Raw genomic sequence first — 6,000 nt, 5'->3', positions numbered from 1 at the left:
TAGCACCAAAAGAAAGCTCTATTTGTGAAAAAAAAAAAAAAAAAGCATGCAAATTTTGTTTGGGTAAAGCATTGCATGACCGTGTAATTACCAGTTAAAGCAACGCAGTGCCAAAATTGTAAAAATTGCTCTGGTCAGGAAGGGGGTAAAACCTTCCGGGGCTGAAGTGAAGTGGTTAAACATCTCAACTCACCCCTTCTGATAAAACATATAAGCATTATTTTGAGAACTACAAAAGTCAATTTGGTAATCCACACTATTTCATGGAGAAGAAAAAAAAAAGGGAAGGAGGAGACAGTTATTAAATTTGAATTTAATATACATAATAATGTTTTCAATCCCACATAGGCAATGATTCCTTTCTATAAACATGCAGTGAATCAGAGGAACAGCATCCCAAGGAAATAGTATTGATAGGGCACCAATGAGGAATATGGCTTCCAGCCGGCATGTATCTGCAAAGAAAAAGCACACAAACTGAATAACATTAGGATTTATATAATTCAAAAGGAAGATTTTTTTTTTATTTTAATATTTATTTATTTCTCTTAAACCAGAAGTATCTGCACTATTCTAGAATTATACAATTTCTCAAAAAAATTGTAAAAAGTAAAAAAGGCACATGTGCATTATAAATAATATGGAGGAAAAAAAAAAAAAAAAAAAAAAAAAAAAAAAAAACCACACCCCACACACAACCAACTGCATATTAGTTAGAAAAATTTAAGTTAGACTTACTGGTAACTTTTGCCCCCAAGAGTCTTTCAGGACAGCAGTTAGTGGCTCCACCCACTAGGAAACACCAACTCCATCTAATTTAAGTCTAACTTGACTTTTCCCTAAAAGTCTTTTAGGACAGCACATGAGAGGATAATCGAGACTTACTAACTAACTAGGGAGGGACAACAGCCTACAGGACCTTTCTGCCAAATGCCTGATCACCGGCTGACAGAAGATCCAGTCTAATGACAGACAAACGTTAGATAACGTGACCACATAGCCGGTAGCAGGAGCTGGTCTGGACCTAGTAAGTGCCTTAAAAGAATCTTGTAACCAAAATCTTGTAACCAAAGGAACTGTAGAAATTGGCCTTTCTAGGTATACTCCCAGGGCCGCCACTTGCACTTTAAGAGTGCCAAGTGCAAGACCCTTTGTCCACGCCATTTTGTAGAAATTCCAAAACTGACACAAATGTCTTCTATGGTTAGGTTTGACGAACGACACCAAAAGTTGTAGACTCCAAAAACTTTAGCATAAAATATCTCTAGTTACTTTCTTTCTACTGGCGAGTAAAGTGGATAACAGAGGCTCTGGCAATCCTTTGTTCCTTAACAGCTGCATCTCAGATACAAGGCAGTGAGGATTAATCTGGCTATATCCAGGGTGGTATACTGGGGCTTGAAGTAGTAAGTCCTGTCTGAGAGGAACCTGCCAGAATGGTTTGACTATCATTTGTAGGATGGAGGAAAACAAGGCACTTTTTGGCCAGAACGGAGTGATCAGAATTACTGACACTTTTCTTTTGCATTTTCCTTAATACCAGTGAAATTAGCTGAAGGAGGGGGCATAACCCAGATGAAAGTTCCAGGGATGTGCTAAGACATCTATCCCTAGTGAGCCGCTGTCCCTGTGCAGAGAAACGAACTGAGCGTTTTCTTTTGACGCAAACAAGATGCCATGAAACATCCCATGATTAAGAGATTTCTGACCGAAAATATGGAGTTCATGCAGAATCTCCTGTAGCGGACTGACCTGTTTAAAAGCTTTAAGTTAAGAATGAGATGAAAGCTTCCCGATGGTTTCTTTATCAGGAAAAACAGGAATAGAAACCCAGATAATGTTCCTCTGGAGATACCCGAATTAGAACTCCCTGTTGCATCAGATCCCCTAACAGGTTCTTCATGGCTATGGCCTTTTTTCGTCTCCCTTGGCAGGTTTGTTACAAAGTATCTTTCTGGAGGAAGATCAGGGCCAGCATGTCTAGGATAAATGGGTTTTCTGTCATGCTTGCTCAATGAGGAAGACATTTCTGAAGCCTTCCTCCCTATGGCAATGACGAGTCATTGCGATTTACTGGTTGGCGCAGGAGGATGGAAAAAGGACATTCTCTCTGCCTTTGCCCATTTGTGCCGACCAATTCTTTCTCTTGGGGCCCATTGCCTTCTTCCTGAGTTTTTATTTAGTTCAAAAAAGCCGCTTGTAGTAGCCATAGCCGGTTTGGGGTTGCCGATGGATTGCCAGGCCTTTTTAAGCTGTTGATGCATTCTTTTGTCCATGGGATCTTTTAATATTCCCATGTCTTCGAAAGCCAAGTCGGACGATCTGGAAACTTGGGAAAATACAGCGTCCAATTTAAGAACTTGGTTCCAAAGCACCTCTGGTCCTAATTGACCAGCGTCTTATGCGCTCTTGGGAGAAAAGGTTTTTTTCTCTGGAACCGGTCATTCCTTTTTGATGGCTTCAGAGATTACTGAATGCATGGGGAAAGATCTCCTCCGGGATGGTGTTGAAAGAGAAGAGCGAAAAGATTGGATAGTAGCATCTAGCTCTTAAAGTGGATGTAAACCCGAAAAAAAATTTTTTATTTATTTTTTTTTATATCAGACTGTAGAGTATAAAATTTGCTATCATTTGAGCCCAGTCTTGCCACACAGAGTTAATCCATCTCTGGGCAATCCTCTTATTGTTCAGTGAGATAATTCTTGACAAACTGAGAAAAACTTTGTCAAATACTCCCCCTTGCTGTGAGCGACAGGTGATTTACATCTCGTGCTTCAGCCTAAGACACATGCAGTATTTTTTAATTCCCTCCCCCACTCCTTTCTTCAGCAGCTCTGCAAGGATTGGCTGTTCCACACCTCAACATGATTTGGCATGCTGAAGTCATGTGGTTACTTTCCTGTCTTTTCACTGGATGTTAGAGATCATAGCAGAAGTTCAGTGCTAGAAATACACAGGGGAGTGTAGAGGTGGGTGGGGAGTCTGACATCACAACTCCACCTACCGAGCTCCAGACAACAGACCCACCCACAGAATATGCAGTTTTTCGGATCTAATAACAGACAGAGGGGAGACATTTGACATGTAAAGATACATGCAGGAGGCATGTATATCCTTATAGATAACCCCTATGGCAGTAGTTTGGATAGGACATCATTGGGTTTACATCCACTTTAACGGAGGCGATTAAATTGCTGCATGCAGAAGAAGCTTCTTTCTTAACTAAGGAGTCAATGCAAATTTGACACAAAGTCTTCTTCCAACTCTCAGGTAACTTCGTTTTACATGAGGGACATCTATTTTTAATTGTTGGATCATAGTTTTTAGCATGCCAAAAAAAGAACACCAGAGCTTCCCAGTGAGTCAAACATGCCTCCTAACAAGCTCACCATAGGTGCACAGGTAGTACAACAGCCAACTCCCTGTGCCCAGACAGGCCCCAGCCACCAGGGGGGGGAAAAAAAAAAAAAAAGGAGAGGAGAGAGATACCACAGTATACAGGGTAGACCCCCCATATCCCCCTACCTGGGCCTTGCTGGTGCCTGTCCCACTGGCCGCTGCCACAGAGTCCATCGTGGTTCTGCGTTGTTTGTGGCTTAGAACACTGGTTCTGGAGTCCATCAGCGCCGCTGTGCCAGACTGGAACCAGGACCATTCCTCCCCTCTCCCCCTGTGCAATATCTGGCGGAAATGATGCTGCGCCTGTTTCCCAGTGCCACCCCTTGCCAGATACCTCATGTCCGGCTGGCCGAGTCTCTACTCTACCACCAAAAAGATGGTGAAGGCCTGTAGCCCTGAACATGCTGAGGAACCCCGCGAACAGCTGCCGCCACCTAGGAGCGGCCCCAGAAACATTAGAGCTCTCTCTGAGCCTGAAGAGGAAGCAGGAGACCACTTACCAGCTACCCTTGGTGTGGCGTGGGAGGGGCGGACTCTCTGGAGGCAAAACAGTTATGGTGGGGTAGTCAGTCTGGCCTCAGGACAGCCATCAAGAGACCCCGACTCCCACTAGGTGTTCCCGTGCCGGAGGAAACAAAAACGGATGAGCTGCGGGGAGAAGCCTCCTTTTAAAAATTTGGTGGAGTTGGTGTTTCCTGGTGGGTGGACCAACTCTCTCAGGTGCTGTCCTGAAAGACGTTTAGGCAAAGTTTGTTTTTAAGCCCATTAAACAATTACAGCATTAAACGCAAATGTATTAATGCACAATAAGATGCCTTGTATTAAAAAAGGCAGCCCCATTCATTTGAACTGGCTGTTTAACGTACCAAAATAGGTTCAACTAGCATTTTTGGCAGCGTGTTATAAGCAAGCATGTAGCACTGCGCTACAATGTTCATCAGCAAGGTGCATTGGAATGGCATTCAGATGAATAGCACCGCAGAGCACCAAAGAGCATAATGCACTTTACTGCATGAACCCCTTGCAGTAGCGATTATCTGCTTTTTTTGTACTATAGGGCTAATTTTAATTTTTTTAACCCCATTATGTTATTAAACATCTTAGACCTGGTTCCTATGTGTTTTTTGGTGCTTTTTGCAGAAAGGCACTACAGTTTGCACAACAAAATTGGCCAAAAAAAACAAAAACCCCCCAAAATCTGCAAATCGCAGCAAAATCACGTGCGCAAAAATCAAAGTGCACAGCAAAAAGCACTGCAGAAACATCAAAAGCAAACTGCATTAGGTGTGTACCGAGCCTTATGCTGGCCACACGGATCAATTTTCAGACGAGAATATTCAGATGAAAAATCTTTATACATTCGCTGAATGAAAGAATGTTGTTTGAAATTTTCACTTTTTTTTAAAATTAATGTAATTTCTGAACGACAACCACATACACTGTCTGAAAATTCCTTTGACTAAGAAGTTTTCTATTATCGGCAAAATTTTCCCTTCACTGTGGTTGAAAATGAACGTCGATTTGACCCCACTAACGATTAGAAAATCAAACAAACATTCTTAAGATGACATTGAGGGAAGACTTTTTTTTTTTTTATAAAAACAAAAAAAAACACCCACCACAAAATTTGATCCGAGTCTGATGATATTTACCAGATTCACCCTTTAATAATATATATGCTTTAATAGTATATTCACAGTATCTCTCTCGACTAGTATATCTCTTCTAATAGTGTGTACAGTATATCTCTTCTGTCTGTTATTCTCAGAGTGGATTAGAGATTTTGCTCCCTAACTATATAGTTGGTTATTTATATTTACCACTGCATAGAGATATTTAAGAATAAATTGCTTTTTTTTTTAAAAAAAACTTTTCATATTAACTAAAATTATACACCACTTTTCTTTTTTTTTTAAGGTTATTAACCAATTAATCGGCCAACTAATCGATTATGAAAATAATCATTGGTTGCAGCCCTAGTGCTGATTATATCATCCTGAAAGCATATCTCGGTTGCCTCTTCCCAGTCCTCATCAGAAAGCTCAGGCATTGACAGCAGCCATTTGCGATGAGAGTTCTGGAAAGGATTTGCCACCAACTGAAGGCGACCATAGGTGGTCATCACCAACTTGGCAAAAATCGACCCTACCATGGCGAGTCCGGGTGACCAAAGAGCTCAGGGAGATTAGGATTCTTCCATAAGGTGGTCTGTGGAGACATACCCAAAGAGGACTTTGTCATAGTTTTTGTGGCTTGGAGGGATGGGGGGAAATTATCAGCAACAGGAGAAAATCTGGAGCCCCCAGAACTCCTTGACATATGTAGCTTGTCCCTGAGAGAGGTAGAGGGTCGACAGAAGCACTGTGGAGGGAGTTTGGGGATCACAGTGTAACCAAGCATGGACGTAGGAGAGTTGGGAAACAATAAAATAATTCCTCAAGTTTGGACAGGACAGGCCCCCCGCAGCCTTAGCTGTCTGTAGTGAGGACCTGGCTATACGAGGCTGGCAGCCATTCCAGATAAAGGAAGAAAGGGTGGAGTCCACTTGCACAAAAAAAATTTTGAAGAGAAAAACTGGGGCAGCACGAAAAAAACAATATG

At 41.9% G+C, this 6,000-nt stretch overlaps 1 protein-coding gene across 2 annotated transcripts in view; it reads right to left on the bottom strand.

Annotated features, from left to right (window-relative positions):
- Window positions 1-293: 293 nt before the first annotated feature.
- Window positions 294-6,000, bottom strand: part of SMDT1 (single-pass membrane protein with aspartate rich tail 1) — a 35,008-nt gene continuing 29,301 nt past the window's right edge. Inside the window, exon 3 of one of the 2 annotated variants that reach the window (XM_073592773.1) lies at window positions 294-477. The gene's annotated coding sequence lies outside the window, so the exon portion shown is untranslated. The remainder of the gene's footprint in view (window positions 478-6,000) is intronic. The other variant, XM_073592772.1, reaches the window with a different exon arrangement.

Source organism: Aquarana catesbeiana, linkage group LG07 (genome assembly GCF_042186555.1).
Source record: "Aquarana catesbeiana isolate 2022-GZ linkage group LG07, ASM4218655v1, whole genome shotgun sequence".
Classification (NCBI taxonomy): domain Eukaryota; kingdom Metazoa; phylum Chordata; class Amphibia; order Anura; family Ranidae; genus Aquarana; species Aquarana catesbeiana.
The sequence above is the reverse complement of the archived record's forward strand: the minus strand, read 5'-3'. Positions and strand labels throughout refer to the sequence as shown.